The sequence below is a fragment of the Erpetoichthys calabaricus genome, chromosome 18, assembly GCF_900747795.2.
Source record: "Erpetoichthys calabaricus chromosome 18, fErpCal1.3, whole genome shotgun sequence".
NCBI lineage: Eukaryota > Metazoa > Chordata > Cladistia > Polypteriformes > Polypteridae > Erpetoichthys > Erpetoichthys calabaricus.
In genome coordinates this window covers 50094318-50110943 of record NC_041411.2, presented here as the reverse complement: position 1 = coordinate 50110943, position 16626 = coordinate 50094318, and the positions used below count along the sequence as shown (strand labels likewise).

General features: G+C 37.5%; 1 protein-coding gene across 1 annotated transcript in view; it reads right to left on the bottom strand.

Moving 5' to 3' along the window:
• The window catches only part of gipr (gastric inhibitory polypeptide receptor), a 129564-nt gene extending 113369 nt beyond the window's left edge, over positions 1–16195 (bottom strand). The window contains exon 1 of the mRNA XM_051921489.1: positions 15881–16195. The gene's annotated coding sequence lies outside the window, so the exon portion shown is untranslated. The remainder of the gene's footprint in view (positions 1–15880) is intronic.
• Between the last annotated feature and the right edge of the window lie 431 nt (positions 16196–16626).

The window sequence follows — 16626 nt, the reverse complement described above, 5'->3', positions numbered from 1 at the left end:
ATATGCAAGTTATTGTTATCAATTAGCATATATATATTTTACATCGATGAATCAAATCATACACAGAAATGCAATCTGCAAACAATCTGGCCAGTTTTCACATATGCACTCAGATGTTGTGTTCGCAGGGCTAAAATGGTTATTTCATCATGTGGATTGAGGTAATTGTTGCCATAATGTAATTCATTACTTAGTGCTGCAACTCTAGTTACTTTAGAAGACAGAAGCATGTTGCAGTGTTTGCTTGCAGTGTCATTGCATTGGCAATCAATATCACATTCTTCAGCATCACTGAGACCAAGACTAGAACAAAAAATTTCATGGGGCACCTATTATTTCTTTCCCAAGAAAGTTTATGCCCTCTTTTTAAAACTCTAAGCTACAGCCAATCAACCATCCAGTCCTGCCCAGTCTGTGAAGTGCTCATTGCCTGCTACAATACTTTCTTACAAACTCAGTACTGCTTGATTTATAACACCAAAACATTTTCAAAACATATTGTTAGGGATCATCATCATTTTCATTTTTTGACTTTAAGGGGGCTCAAAGGATTAATTAGAGGGTTCCCAATCCTGGATTTTGCACCTTGGTTGACAAATGCAGAAGGCTGCAATGTACTTAGGCAGAAAACCACCCTGAGTGATCTGAGTTAGGCTATCTAGGGTAAACATCATCTAATTTGGAGATATGCTGGATGAATTCTGTAGAGTATTATTGGTCCCCCTCAAATATACTTTCCCAAAAAGTTAGGACATATGTGGGCGAACAGAAGCATAGCCATAGAGAAGTTCACTGATGTAGTCCGGAGCAAGGCCATTTAAAGCATGAGGCTTTAGGTTTCTGGTTTATGTGCATGCTGACAATTCAGTCAATAACTATATAGCAATATTTGATCAAAAAAAGCATGTGTTTGATACCTTTTGAGCATACATCCCAATAATAGAAATGTGGATAAAGAGACACAAGTAATAGGTGATTTATTTGTCTTTTCTTTGGACTTTTTCTTCATTATTTTCCACTGTACAGCACTTGTCACTGTTGGCTTATATTATGTTTTAGGCTTCTTTCTATACATTCTGATTTAATTTTTTTCTTGACCACCACTGCAAAGTACATGGGGTAAGTATCATATGAAAAAAATAGAATTTTTGGGTGGAGTATTCCTTTAAAGTAATCGGGTGAGATGAAAAAACAAACAAAATTATGAAAAGCTCTCTCCACTTCTACTCCCAGTCTACAACCATTCCAACCTTCTAGTCTTCTTTGACTTCCCCGAACAGAGCACTGGTTCAGGAAAGCAACATCATCTCATGACAAACAACAAAGTGCCAGAGGCAGCACAAAACTCATCTGACAACTTGGTGCAGGGTTGCATACAGTGCAAACAGGACAGTATTTCATATATTTCCATCTTGTTAACAGTGGGGATAATGGTTAATAAACAGCGATTGTGATAGAACACACACATTAATCAAAGATGGACATCATAATGGACTATGCTAAAAAAAAAATGCTGCTCCATTACTTCAACTGAGCCATGTCCATTGTTGACATGCTGGATATGGTATCTACTGTCCATATTTATAGGCTGTTAAGTCTATAGTTATAATATTTTCATGTAATTAATAACCAGACCACGCTATGAAACAAACCACAAAATAAAGTTACCAAGTGGAATAATCTTCCACTCATGGCCAACACAAAGTAACATATACAATCCCTGCTCCAAGACTACCTTCCCTTAAGGTATTGAATGCACTGGACCTTCCATTAGTAGAGCTTTTTAAAATGAACTGTGTGCTTAGAGAGTTGTAAGCAACTTTCAGCAGGGTTTTATAATATTTTTTTAATTAGCTTTAATCTCTTTCAAGGTTTCATAACTGTAGTTTATACAATATAAAATAAAATTAATTTTACACAACTTTTGCTATGCATGACAAATTGAATCTGTTTCATGTTTACCCAATTATGAAAATAAAAATTTAACTTGTATGTTATGCATCCTTAATTTAATACCATCCTGTGTTTCAGTGTTGAATAGTAACTCCTCTCAGCTTTGTCCACAAGGCTGCTCTGCTTATATGCAGCATTTTTAAGATAATGTATAGAGACAGAGAGCTGAAACTTGATTGGTAAGCTTACTTTGGAACCTTAGGAAAGCAGGTGTAGTGCATGATGGCTTACTCTGAGATCATTTTTAAAAATTTTGTTGGAACTTTTTCTCTCTAAAGGTTTTATTTTAGTCCTGTAGTATTTGATGCTGACAGCCAACACCTACTTGGAATGATTTGCACTGGTGGCTAATGAAGCAACAAGGTCATAGGACTGGTGTGAAGAAGAGTGAATAGCTGCCACAAAAATCACAGACACACCATGTGGTTTACAAAAGATTTAGAAAAGAGGCTCTGGTTTTTATGCTTAAATGGAAACTGGTGTACAAGTGATTCTCTTACACTTCAGTTTTTTGTCAGTGAACGTATATTCGACTGTGGCTCTATTGTGATGACTTGATAATCACACAAGCCGGTCTAATCCATTAAGAATCAAGGAACACTTTCATAACGTCTTCAAAGTTTTTTGATGTGCGGTAGTAAAATGCACTCAAAAATAATTGCTTGGAGGAGCGTAATTCAATTATGTGTAAAAATTCCATGCAAATGAATCAATTACTTCAAACTCAAATGAGTTACTCTAACCACAGTGGGAAGAATTAGGTGAATGTATCATATTTGAACTTCTTGGCCTTAATCCAACAAACAACTGTGGACAGAAAACCATTTTGTTAAACCAAATTGTTGTGTATTAACAAAATTTAAATATGCTGATTAAAAACTCTCCCATTAAATGATAGTTTCCTGTGCACTCAAAATGAAGAATTGGTCAGCATGGTGGCTCAGTGGTAGCACTGCTGCCTTGCAACAAGGATGCCAGATCCTCCCTGAATGGAGTTTGCATGTTCTCCATGTGTGTTTCCCACCAGGTGCTCCAGTTTCCTTCCACAGTCCAATGACTTGTAAGTTAGGTGGATTGATGATGTTCATTTGGATCCATGTGTGTTCACCTTGTGATGGACTGCCGTCCTGTCCAGGGATTATTTCTACCCTGTACCTTGTGCTTGCTGAGACAGACTCCAGCTTCTCTGTGATAATGCTGAGGATAAAGTGTGTGTGTTGCATGCATGATTTTAGAAATTTTATTTTCACATTTTAATTAAACTGACAAGTCATCTGATCACTATCCACAACCAATGGATATTAAATAATATTATTAAGTAACCACTTACACCAAGGAAGTTAAAATATTGCATAGCTATAGTACATGCCATCATAAGAAGAAGAAAAGACTTCTCACATGATAGAGGGCAGCATTTCAAAATCTTTGTGATGTGTCATGTATGTGCATTGGAAGACCTCTTCACGGGCTCGAACAAGGTGTATGATAACCCTCCAGGGCAAGAGGGGGTGCTGTCACTGATGCTCTCTTCTCCTTCTCTCCCCACAACTCAGAGAAACCACTCAGTGAGGGCACTTAGCCCCACCACTTCTGGGACGCACTGCTATAAGAAGCCTGGCTGCCAGAAAGGAATCAGCATTTAGCTGAGAACAAACCGCTGGATGGAGCTCCTGAGCGACTGACACTTTAAACAAATTATGAGAGCATAGCCTGTTGTTTAAGTGAAAGCAGTGATTTGTTTTGTTAATTTCTGGAACTTTTTTTGTGTTTGACCAATAATAACTAAACAGGACAACCCAGTTTGTCTCCCAAATTTTGTTCCTGTGGTCTGTCCTGTCTTCCTGCTCCCGACTACAGGTGTCATAGCCCAGTTTTTGCTGTGCTAGTGTGTCCCATGAGGAGCAGTCTCTCTTCATGAATTTAGCACAACTAATGGAGTGGGGGGTCGGAGATAGACCCTTAGTGAAATTAGCACAATTGTCAAAGCAGGGTGAAGGGATACCTTGTAATGCTGCCACTGTGAATCAAGTGTGATGTGGGGTGGACACTGGACAGGATTTTTTCTGGGGTTGGTCGTCACGGCCCACAGGTTGGGAAACACTGATGTAGGATATGCCATAGGTTTACCAAATTATTGAAGTCAAATGAGCTAAAAGTCAGCTTTATAACCACACAAATCTTTGGCGTTTAAAGCCATGTTACGTCCAATCCTAGTCTCACTGTGACTTTATATGATTAGGTGGAGATTGCTAACACTCCGGAAAACCTTTAAAAAAAGGATGGTCCCTTAACACAGGTTAACAAAATTAATGCTAGTAAGGATTTTTTGCCATCAGAAATAATGCAAAACTGATCAAACATTATGAAAAATATACAACAAAAACAGCATTCTGTCATATCCTCTTTTTTTTCCCTTACTGGAAAATGTAAAAACAATCAACTGATTTGACAACTTTGCTGTGTGGCATCCTAACAACAGCAGATTATACATATCAAAATTAAACACAATCCAAAATGTTAACTACATTGAAATGTAATGCATATGCATATGGGGTGATTAATTTTGGAAAGATTTTATCATATGAAAATGAAAACCACTAAGGGGCTCTGCCCCCTGCTCGGTTCGCTCGCCAACCCCTGGGCGGGCGCTACACGCTAGCCACTTCGCAGGTCTGCCGCTCACACATGGGAAAGTGGATGTACAATTTAAACAGATTGTTATTTTCATGGAAATTGTTATAAATGCATAATAGACCTAAATATTTTACATTACAGTGAATAATTAACCATAGTAAAAAATAGTAAAACGTAATAAATTAAAAGAAAATTATGTTTCATGTTGTGTTAGAGCTATTCATTGCGTTATAAGTTTTCATTCTGTTTGGCTTTGAATTTAACACGCAAATACTTTTTAAACTTACACTTTTACCATAAAACTTCAGTAAAAATAATATTTGGAATTAACTTTTCGCCAATATCATTTCAATAGCATTGAATTTTGATTCTGTGTTTGGAGTTATCATCGTGACAACAACAACGTATAACTGCCCGTGAGTGAATATCGTTTCTTTCTCTCTAAAAAATAAACTGAATTTTTCGATTGTTTGTCCCTGTGATTTGTTAATTGTCATAGCAAAAGCTTTTCTAATGGGAAACTGTAAACATTTCAATACGAATGGCATATCAAGATCTCCTTTGGTGTCTAATGTTAAAAGGCGGAAGATGTACTACATTACCTTTCTTGTCACCTGTTAAAATTTTACATGTCAGAATTGTTTGACCAATTAAAACTAATCTTGTCCTATTGCATAGCCCATCACTCATACATAAATTATGCAATAACATTACGATACATCCTTCTTTCAACAGTAATTTGGCCGGTGGAAGACTGCACGGTGTTAACGGTTGTAGATATTCTACGGGATATTGTAAGTTGATGTTTTCATCTTCCGCACCATCACCACCAACTGTTTCAGCATAGTCTATTGATACGCATTCAACCAATTTGCCAATTTGATTGTAAAAATTTATAAGAGCTGAGAGCGCATGAATTGTGTCTGACAAAAGCATTCACACGAATGAGAGGTGAGAGGACCGTGGGCGTGGGCTGTTAACCTGAAATGGTTGAGAGGAGATTGGGACTTGAAAAAATCTCTTGGCAATAGTCTCGTATCATCTCAAGATTTGCTTTTATAATAGAGAGATATAAACCAAGTGACCGATTGCTTTTCACCACGGCAATCAATTTTCATGTCAGTTTGAAATGCAATTCAAAGGCGTCTTGCATTGTAGTAAATTCATGTCCATAGATCACATGTCATAGCTAAAAGCAAAGCAGACATATTGCATTTTCCTTAGTGGCAGCTCTGCGTGTATTGCATTTTGATTCAGGACCGTGCTTCAGTTGTGCCAAAGCTAAACGTAATAAAATGACCAATCAGCATCAGAAGGTGAGGCATGGAGCATCAACAGTTGGGTGAAGAGGTGATCCACTTCTAAACACTGTTGTGTTCTGGAGGTGTGCATACTTTTCGTCAAAATGGACTGATTAACCAAAATAGCAAACAGTATGTTTTAGGTCTCTGTAAAAAAGTTTACTCATTTGTTAAGTTGTTTAACATTAATTTCTTTTTATACATATTAAATTAAATAGTGCAATTACATTTTTGAGGTGTCGGTTGTTAGCATCTTTAAGTAAATGCTGAATATAGTAAAACATTTGTTAGCGTCAACCAGCTTGGTATCTTTGTAGCTTTTTGTTCATACCCTCTGTGATAAACAGATACTTCATTGTTTTTCCCTTCTTTCGACACACAATAGGATGAGATCGTTGTTTAGTTCACCAGCATCCACCCGTTCAATGAGATGGCAGATCTCCCTGCTCACCTTCTTTCCGAGTACAACACCCTCGTAATTAGAATGCTTCTTTTTCCAACTATTGATGCCCTTTGTCCCTCCTTATGACACTGATTGGTCATTTCATTACATTTAGTTTTGGCACAATTAAAGCATAGTCTCAAATCAAAAAGCAATACACAGAGCTGTCATCTAAACGAAATGCAAAACGTTTCCGTTATATTCTAGTTATAACACAACATCTGTGGACATGAATTAAAATGCAATGCGCTTTTGTACTGCATTTTAAATGGACACAGTAATTGTGTGCCATAGTGAAAAGCAATCGATTATTTGGATTATATATTTTGAATTTTGACATGATAAAACTGTTCCAGAATTAAATGACCCTCTTCAATGTAGCTAACACATTGAATTGTATTTAATTTTGGTGCGAATAATCTCCTATACCTAACATGATTGTAGATTCTTATACAATGAAATTATAATATAGTCTATTAATTATTAGGATATCCCAACAAATTATGTCAATGTATTAGAAATGGGTACACAAAGGCAGCAGGCATGTTCATTTTCAGTTGAATCAACTTAAAGTAGCCGTGCTATAATAAGAAATCATTTTTAAACATATTCATTTTAAGTAAAATCAAAGATAAATGAGTAATGGCAATATACCCAGAAATGATTTATGTGAATAGTTCTGTTTATTATAACAATTAAATCCATTCATATTGTTTCTACAAGAATTCTACTTTTTATTGTGACACTCAAGGAATTTAAGTCAATTGTACTAGAATATGTTATGCAAGGCATTAAATCCTACCTAATTTGAGCAAAGTGAATTTAAGTTTGCTGGAGGATAGCCATGTACCCCAGGAATCATAGTCTACAGTATTTAAGAAATAATTCATAATATTACAGTACAGACTAGATATATACCTGCAGTGCAACTAAGCACTGAGTTTCACACAGTTGTAAAACACGACATCTTTAACCTTCAAGGCACTTCTGTCGTGAGTTTATTTGGAATTTTGTTTTTTAATGCAATTTTTTTCTTGACATGAGAAACAACAACGCAGACTTGGTAGAGAAGTTACTGTTAAACTGCATACATGTTATTATAATGTAGTTTTAATTTTTTTTTTTTTCAAAAACACACTTATTTGCTATGTATTGGTTTGAATAGCAACATCTATGACATTTGAATCAGACTGCCTAGCATATTGTATATCATTTAAGTTACAACTTATATAACATGCCTGCATTCCAGAATCCTGCAAAAGTAAAAATCATTTTTACTCACTTGAAGTGATCATCATATTTAGTCAATAAAACATGTACGTTTTCTTCACATCACAAAAAAATCACTCCTTTCTCATGACCCTTGAGACAGATGTAGAGCCTGTGTGAGAGTAGAAAAGAACTCAAAGCTTGTTCTGCTTTCTTGCAGGGGTGGAGTCCTAAGAAAGAAATACCATCCAGTAACTGAAAGCTCCATCCCATGAGTTCTTCTCCAGACAAGAATTTACATCCAGTCAGGTGACCCAGAGGTAAAATAGAAACGGGGCCAGGACTAAACATAATCAGTTCACGTCTGGCCCACTTCAGGAGAGGAACTCTGCCCTATACAAGACAGGCATTAATCAAAAACTGAGCTTAACCCTAAACACCAGGATTGATCATCAAGCTCTTCTGTGGTGACTCTATCCAAGAATTATTAACAGACAAGCAGGGGCCATGTCACTGAATTTTGTAACCTATTATTAATTAGCATTAAAATATCCATTCCCTGAGCCAGGGATAGATCAATGAATATTTCAAGTGTGGCCTCGCCTCAAAGACTTCTTCCCCTCCGTCACAATAGTCTGTATAAAAAGACAGTGCCTAATGACTTGGGGTGCTGTAGTGTTTGTGTAAGATGGGTAACCAAACAGCCCCAGTGATTTGCACAATTCAACACCCTTTGGTGAATTTCAACAGGTTTCATTCCCTCTTCATAAAGAAATCTCACTGAGGTGCATTGTTCAACAATGGTGTAATTCCGTAGTGCAGTGCCCATGTTCATTTGACCTTGGCTTCAACTAGACTAATGGCAGACTGCTGTGCTGTGCGTATTCCAACTACTCATTAGCCATCGTGAACATATTCTACTGCATCAGTTTCTATTCTTTGCGGTTACCACATAATTTCCAAATTGATTTTACTTTTTGATTTGTGCTCATATGTACATATATTGTGAGTACCATGGTGGACAGATGGGCATCCTGGCTGGATGACAGCATGACCGCCTCCCAAGACAGAAGGTGCCAAGGGTCGGACAAACAGAAGCTGGAGGCCAGGAGCAGTTCCATCCTCCATACATTAGATAGTAGTGGTCTGCTGGAGGCATCCCAGCTTGGACACCCACAGGGGTTCATGGGGATTTGGGAAATGGAGTGTGGAAGTGCAGTTCTGTCAGGGTCCCTGTGTACTGCAAGGGGGCACTGTTAAGGGAAGGCTGCCCTTGTTCCCAAATAACACCAAAGTGGTCCCTACAAGTCATGGTGGGTCATTGGAAACCATTCTGGCTACAGCACAAAATGAACTCACTGCCTTACCTCAATTAGTCAGTGTTGTGAGGCAGAGGTATGGCCATTGGCTGTGCTTCATTGTAAAAGTACTTTATGAATTAAAAATCCATTATTTGAACCTGTGACTATATTGGGCATTAATGGCCCTGGGGTTTTGGAGCTCGGTGGCACGCCCCACTAGTTACTCTCTCTCTCTTTATATATATATTGCCTCGGTAGTACTTAAGGTCACCCCTGATACCTTTCATTTAACTAAGATTGCAGTTATACCAAACCTCTTTGTACTTCTAAAAGACTTTTCATGTTATTCTCATCTGTGATTTGTAGCTCTCGTTTACAGTTTTTGACACATATATTTTTACTCACTGCTAGTTTTTTCACTCTCAAACATAAGACTGGCATTAATTTAGTGATAATCCAATCTAAATGCCTGGCATAACATTTGGATTAGATCTAAATATCATATATATTTGGTTAGAACTTGGAATGAAATATTAAATAAAATTCTGTTTTAAATATACGTACTGTATTATTTATAACTCTGAAATATTTTTATATATTGTCATCTCATTCAAAGGAACATCGTAGTAGTAGGGTGTTGTATTGTGTTAGCCGTTATGGATGTAATGAAAAGTCGAGCAAAATGACAACTTTCATTAGCTAACTAAAAAGATTACAATATGCAAACTTTCAAGGCAGCTCAGGCCCCTTCTTCAGGCAAGATGTAATCATTAAGAAGAGGCCTGAGTTTCCTCGAAAGCTTGCATATTGTAATCTTTTTAGTTAGCTAATGAAAGGTGTCATTTTGCTTGACTTCTCAAAGGACAAACGTCAGGCATAATTTCAAGTCCCCAGTGTTTCCTGAATTGCTTCTGTACATGCATTGTTTCTCCTTTGTAACACAATGGTTATCCATTTTTCTTTCTTTATTGTGCCACAATATTTTAAAATTATTTTTCTATTATCTTGTAATGCTTTTATATTACCTGACATTTGTTTCGGCAGCTACATTTTTTGTTTCAAAACACAGATATAAGTCTTCATTTTCACCTTTAGTCCACAGTACCCTGCCATTTTTAACCGTTGAAAATGGAGACTTTCGAGGACCCTCTCCAGAACTGCACAGTTCTGAAAACGGTGCCTTGGCACCGCAATATGGATGGGTGAAAAAAAAAGACTTTTGAAATGGCATAGGTTAATCACGCTCTCATTTGTTTGTGATTATTAGTTGCCGTTCCCTGATTGGATCCTGCTTATTACAAAATCTCACCTGATTGGTCACCATTCACAGAAGAAAAATGTATTCTAACATAGCAAACAGAGAGGATTGCTTTCTGTGCTGCTTGTTTACTTACTTACCTGTATACACCTACGTTGCATTTTGTACCATTTGAATGTGTCATACATGCACAAAAAGCGAGTAATTTACAAGTTAGTACAGTTTTGTAATAAATCTTGTAGCTTCATGGATTTTTCCAAAGATGCGCGCATGCCCAGTGAAGGCAGACGTGTGCGTCATATGCATTTCCAGTCATTTTTGAGTGACAGGCATACTTTCATAAACAATGTAAAAATTCTAGTGTGGATGAAGATAATTTTCATTTCAAAATGCCAATTTTAAAGGAAAAATTAGTAGTGTGGATGTAGCCTGCATTGTTTCTGTTTTGCCTTCATTCTGTTTTACCTTTGTCATTCACTTGTCACATCTGTCTAGTTTGTCCAGTTTTACCTACTTTGCTTCTCTCTCACTCCTTCATGCTTTCTTTATTAGTCGTCTGTGCCCTCTGCTGTTTCTGCATTGCTTTTATTGTGTCCAGATGTTTCCCTGTTGCTCTTCGGTTGTTTTCTTGTTTTTATTCTCTCTTTTGCTTCTCACTGGACAGTTTCCCTACTGCCCTTCAGTCACTTCTACAATTTTCTAAATGGTTTTGACATTGTGATATTACTGTTTCTGCGTTGCTTTCCCATTGTCTCTCACTCATTCTTTGCTGACCCTCAATATTTTGTAAATGTGCTGCATTTCTGTTCGCACTTCTTTGTCATTGTGTTTATCGTTAGCCTTTTGGTCCTCTATTTGCCCCTGACAACTTCCCTTTAATTTTATCTCATTGTCTTTATTATTAACAAGTCCCTCTTATCCCTTTTGACCACTGGTATTCTTGTTCTGCAGCACATGTCTTAGAGTGTTAATGATTAGAAAAGACACATTCATGACTTTGTGAAAACTGATAAAGGATACTGGAGGAATGTGCTCAGAGTCCATGAGGGCTATCGGTCAGTCAGGCCCCAGCTTGTCCTGAAAAACTATTTACTTTTAAGGAGGACATGTAGGCCCACTGAGATTCATTCCCATGACTGCTTGCTTATCCACCCCTACAAAAGTTATGCGACTGGACTGTAGCTGGGGTCACCATGGGATTCATGAGCGTGAAGACTTCAGAAATTATTCTTATGTTAAAAAAATACAGACACCATGAGAAATACCACACTACTGACACTGCTACAGGATGGGTGGGGGAGAAAGGGAGAAGGTTGGGGAAGGAGATGCCATCAGAAACATCTTAACAAACAGTCAAGTGAGATGATAGAGCTGAAGGGTGCAGGATAACTGCAGTCATTTAAAGAAGTGCTACAAGGCATGTGATTCCACAAGCAAAGCCTTTGACTAAATTTCTTAGCGAAATCATGCTTAAATTCACGCTGATCTGAAAACTGATGAAACATTGTTAAAGCAATTTAACAATGAATTATTAAATAAATAATGATTATATATGAATCAAAGAGTTGAAGTTTGGCAATTAATGAATTATATTACACAAAGAACAATTGATGCATGGAATAAATAACCAAGTATCGTGGTAGACAGTAGGACTTTAGGGACTTTCAAAACCAGACGATGTTTATTTAGAAGAATTAAGTGGATAGGACTGGTGAGCTTTATTGGGCTGAATGGCCCAAACCTATAGTCTAAACCTTTCTAATGTTCTAATGTGTTTAAAATATAACAGTAAAGTCATGCAGCGGTTAACACTGCTTCCTCACTGACTCAGTTCTCGTCTCGCTCATTGTATGGTGTTTACATGTTCTCTCTGCATCCACATGTTTCTCACAGGACATTTCTGTTTTCTTCATACATCCATAAGTGGCAAAGTATTAGGTAATTCTCATCATATCACCTTGGGAAAACAGGTGGGGTCAAAGCAGCACTGGCTGCAATGAAAGACACTGCCCTGGACTGGATGTGAATGCATCACTCATTCTCACATGTGCCAGTTCTTAATCGACAATTATCTAATCCTGCACATCTTTGGAGATCTGGCACTTAGATGAAAACCCCATATGGACACAAACAAGACATGTAAACTAAACAAGAACAGCTTGACATGGAATTCAAATCCATAACACCAGATCCATGAAGCACTCTATTGCCGCTGTAGGGTAAAAACTAAGAGGAACTGTTACAGAGTTGAATTATTTCAGTTTAAATAAATTAATTAGGATGTACCATCTGCTCCAGAAACAGGAGATAGTACTTCATTGATTAAGCTGATTTCTGTTTTCTGTTAAATTACATGCACTTACATATTTTAATGTTTTCTTTCTTATCATGGCACTGGAGAGTGGTGACGTGTTGCATGTTGTTAGGTCATGGATTTTCATTGTACTCTGCACATGTGACAATGCTACCAACCACTAACCATTCAGCTTTTACACCTTCTGCTTATATAACTGACAAATCTACATTGGCCTGACCTGAGTAAGTGTGGTTTCAAAGCAATGGGCTGACATTCAGAGTTGTTTTATGACTTATGCCCAAAGCAGTCAGGATTAACTCCAGGGCCGTGCAACTCCAGAACTAGTCTAAGAGTTCATTAAATGGATGGATGTTTAAAATATTTTTTAAAATGTTTGTTTACCCTTTAAACTCCATTAAAAAGTTAGGTTAACTGACCTGAGCTTATGCTTCCTTATGTTTACTTCTAAATCTGAAACGTAAAGATGAATTAAGGAAATTGGCAAACTCTGTATATAGTAAAATGCCTAGGGAATTGATGGGATCTGTGCCCTCCCATTTACTCACTATCTAGAATACTTATCTTACTCAGTTATATATGGGAAAATACATTACACATTATTTACATTTCATTATATTCATCAACTGACAGCCTGCTGTTTATTTAACCCAGTGTCCCTTAGGGAATTCAAACTACCTAGCATTATGTTTACAATCAAAAACACATTTTCTCCTTTTCAGTTTATATTCCAAATATTACTTGAATTTCAGAATTAAAATTTTGGCAAACTGTATAGAATCTATATTGAAATGTTTACATTAATTTAATTATTAATGCAGTGCACTTTGAATTTTCTCCAACAACTTTTTGCCTTATACATTTAGTATGTGTGTGTGTATTTGTGTACATACACAAGAAATACTTAGAAATTTTAACCAGTACTGCATAATATACTGTATTATAAATATAGTAAATGGCAGAACCATGTATAAAAAGTGTTGTCATTTCTACATGGTGTGACCAAAATGTATGCAAATACCCTTGAATGAAAGCCTGAAATTGTTTAAACTGTGGAGCAGTGGGGTAAATCAAAGAAAAATGTGTCTTGGAGGGCACTGCAAGTATATATATATATATATATACAGTATATGGCTATGAACTGAATTTGCCATAAATGTGTGTGGATGTTTGCAAGTGCTTTCATGCTCACTCATAAGGGCAAAGTTGTTACTTAGTTAACCTAATATGTGCCTCTGGGATGTCCCGGAGAAAAGACGGAGTGCCCAACGAGAGGAATCACACAGACGTGGAGGGAATGGGCAAGTTCTGCACTGTCACTGGATCTCATTCCTGGACTGGGGAGCTGTAAGATTGTTAAAGTCGCAACACATAGTTTTACTATTCTCTTTAAAGATTACATTTAAATATGTTTTTCTGTTAAATACCATGCTTTTGCGTTCTAATTTCTCAAATAGTAAAACAAGACACTGCAGTTTTTGCATTTATTTATAATAAAACATAAAACAAGTTCCTTCCATATTTTAGCACGTTTAGTATTTGTGGATCCCTTAAATGTATATATTCATAATCATTTTGACGCTTTCAAGTTGTTCATCACAGTTAACGGATCTTCGAAGTGTTTCTTTTTAAGTTAATTCTAAATTGTGCGCCTGGCAACTAGAAAGTGGTATGTCCTGTCTTGTATATTTTTAGGCTTTGCCCAGATAGTGTGCGGTGGCTTCCTAACCCTTGTTGCGAAAATATTTCCCTTGGGGTCAGTGGTTGCGGCTTAACGGACCATATGCGTCATTTAGGTAAGTGCTGTCTCGACCAGACAGTTTGTGCAGTGAATTGAGTGAACGAGATGAACAGATACAGAAGCACGTATCCACGCGAAGGCTTTCTAAGCAGCAATCGATCTATTTACAAACTGGACGTTCTCGTTGTGCTCACCATGTAGAGAAGTGTGTGTGTGTGTGTGCGTGTGTGTGTGTGTGTGTGTGTGTGTGTGTGTGTGTGTGTGTGTGTGTGTGTGTGAGAGAGAGAGAGAGAGAGAGAGAGAGAGAGAGAGTTTGAGCTACGATGTTCTGATGTATTCATTTCCAAAGGGGCTGATAGTTTCCTTTTGTCGTCTGATTTCGAAGTAGGCTGCGCTTTAATGAGAATCAACAGAAAGGAAAAGCAGGATTAAAAAATTGAGAAGTATGAACACACGATGTGCCACTCGGAGAACACGACTCGTTTTCTGATCTATCAAAATCATGCTGTTCATTGGAACTCTTTTTATCAATAGATTAATTGATTTAGGTGCTTTTTAATATGTGCTGCACTATCGTCTGCATATCAAGCGTTACGTCCCCTTCAGTGTTCTTTTCAACAACAGAAAAATGCAAAATCTTTACTTCATTTACCCAGTAAGTCCACTGCACTAGCATCGCGGTACAGTAAAACATTTCAGTGAGATGCACTAGGATCGTGAGCGTCAAATAAACAAAGATGGTATTTATATTAGCTCTCCAGGAGCAAGAGGGCAGCATATCTAACAGTCCAGAGCAAGTCGATAGATAGATAGATAGATAGATAGATAGATAGATAGATAGATAGATAGATAGATAGATAGATAGATAGATAGATAGATAGATAGATTAAAGGTACAATATAATGGATAGATAAAAGACAATGTTAAATAGAGATTGAGAGAGAAAGACAGACAGACAGGCAAACAGAAAGACAAAGAAGAAGAGAGGCACACAGACAGACAAGGAGAGAGAGAGAGAGAGAGAGAGAGAGAGAGAGAGAGAGAGAGAGAGAGAGAGAGAGAGAGAGAACGAGAGATAGATAGGGAGGGAGAGATATGAAAGGCACTATATAATGAATAGACATGGGTGACAATGCTAAATAAAGACAGAGACAGCAATAGAGAGAGAGACAGAAAGAAGAAAGGAGAGATACAAAGAGAGAGAGAGAGTGTGCGAGAGAGATATGAAAGGCACTATATAACGGATAGGCATTGAAGAGAGAGATAGATAGATAGATAGATAGATAGATAGATAGATAGATAGATAGATAGATAGATAGATAGATAGATAGATAGATAGATAGAAGGTACAATATAATGGATAGATATATATAAGACAATGTTAAATAGAGATTGAGAGAGAAAGACACACAGACAGGCAAACAGAAAGACAAAGAAGAAGAAAGCCACACAGACAGACAGACAAGGAGAGAGAGATAGAGATAGATAGAGGGGGAGAGATATGAAAGGCACTATATAATGGATACACATGGGTGACAAGAGATAGAAGAAGGGAGAGATACAAACAGAGAGAGAGTATGAGAGAGATATGAAAGGCACTATATAACGGAAAGGCATTGAATAGATAGATAGATAGATAGATAGATAGATAGATAGATAGATAGATAGATAGATAGATAGATAGATAGATAGATAGATAGATAGTGCGTTAAATGCGAGGGACTGACCAGTTTTCGCTCCGATGACATCTTGAACGTGAACCAGCGGACATTAACATGATAAGCACACCTAGATCTCGGCAGCTCCGTTTCACTTTTCACTTAACTTGCTCCCGTAGTTTTCTTGTTTCCCGAGCTGTCGATGTAGCTGGTTGAATGACCCGAACTCCGAACTCCTACTCAATAGATCGATCCAGCTTGGTTCTTAGTCACTTGGATACGCGCATATTTTAAAGCAGAGCTGCGTCTCCTTAATGCATAAATCACAAGCAAAGCTTAACGGAAAACGTGATTGCTGTTTAAAAGACAATATCCAAGTGTCGTCGCTTACGGTGCACAAAACCAAATGACGGGACATTATTGCGCTGCTCTTCACATTACTTATCTTGTGGGGTGGGGATGAGGGGGTGGCTTCATTTAATAGCCTCCTCAGCTCCCCCCACTAAAATCGAACTGTCCGTCAACACTCTCCCTCCACACTAACACTTTTCTGTTATTTTAAAGAATGTTCTCTGTGGAAACGTTTAACATTCTAATTATTACAACTGCTCATTTTTCGAGTCAGCTTTTTCACTTGGTGGGAGTCGGAAACCATAACAGCGTCTGAAGTAAACCCTCGCAAAGGCATTACTGAGATTAGTCTGGGCAGGACAGGCGTTCGCATTCGTTCAGTGTCTCGTTAATTTCAGAGGAACGTATAGTAGACAATTGATTAAAAAACGACACGGAGAGAACATGCAACAACAGCTATTATC